Source organism: Lonchura striata, chromosome 1 (genome assembly GCF_050655825.1).
Source record: "Lonchura striata isolate lonStrDom1 chromosome 1, ASM5065582v1, whole genome shotgun sequence".
Lineage (NCBI taxonomy): Eukaryota > Metazoa > Chordata > Aves > Passeriformes > Estrildidae > Lonchura > Lonchura striata.
In genome coordinates, this window is record NC_140703.1 from 77,993,916 (window position 1) to 77,995,000 (window position 1,085).

The window sequence follows — 1,085 nt, forward strand, 5'->3', positions numbered from 1 at the left end:
CCGAGTTACAGCCCCTGAAGGAGAGAGGGTTCGCCGCTTGTAGTCGGAGCAGCGCGGCACCCCCGAGGCGGGGCGGGGGACACCATCGCGGCACGGCGAAGGCGGAACCCCGAGACACTGAATGCACTCTGGAGACCCTCAACCGACCCCACAGAGATCAGCAAAGACCCACAGATCCTCGGCTTCCCCCGACGCCCCCCGAAATTCCTGGGTCGGCACGGTCTGTCGCCGGGGTGGCCTCGGCGGGGCCGGGGCTGGCACGGAGGCCGTGGGAGCGGAGGGGCGCGCCGCGGCGGTGACGGGCATCGGGGGAAGCACGGCAAGAGCACGGAGAGGCGGCGGGGAGGGTGACACGGACGACACTCTCGTCCTCAGGCTGCCACAGCGCGGACAGCTGCTCTGACAGAGCCGGGGAAGGCTGAAGGCTTGGGCCCGGGGGGGTCCGGCTGCAAAGTCACTCTGTGCGGGAGACCGACCCGCAGCCGCCCCTTCGGGCGGCCCGGCGCTGCCGTGCTGTGCTACCTGCTCCGGCGCAAATGATGCCACGAACAGCGGCGAGGGACACGGTCCGGTCGCCGAGCCCGTGTCAGCCCCGGCGGGGCGGGCCCGTCTCCCCCCGGGACGCTCACCCGGCAGGCGGGGCGGATGCGGGGAGATACGTTTGTATCCCAGCCCTACTCCAGCCTGAGGCACGGGATTGCGTGGGATTTCCTCAGCAGGTGTGAAACGGGCGGCCAAGGAGGGATAACTCCCTCCTGGTAATGGGGACTTTTCCCGAGGTTATCCCGCTGAGGGTTGTCAGCGCCTCCTTATGCTGAAATGCTTCAACGTAGGAAGGAACGGGGTCGGCGCTAACGATTAACTCCCGAAGTATGCTGAAAATGCAGTGACACTTGTCTTTAGAAGGGCTTGGTTTTGTCTGCGGTGCTAATTGATTTCTGTTCAGGCTGATCCCTCTTAAAACATGAACAGATTTAATGGTTCTTACTCCCGAGCTCTATGCTATTGAGATAATTTCGGTTATTAAGACGCATTAATAAACATTTAATAGACACCCCTTTTTTCCCCGAGAGGTAAGCTCTTCA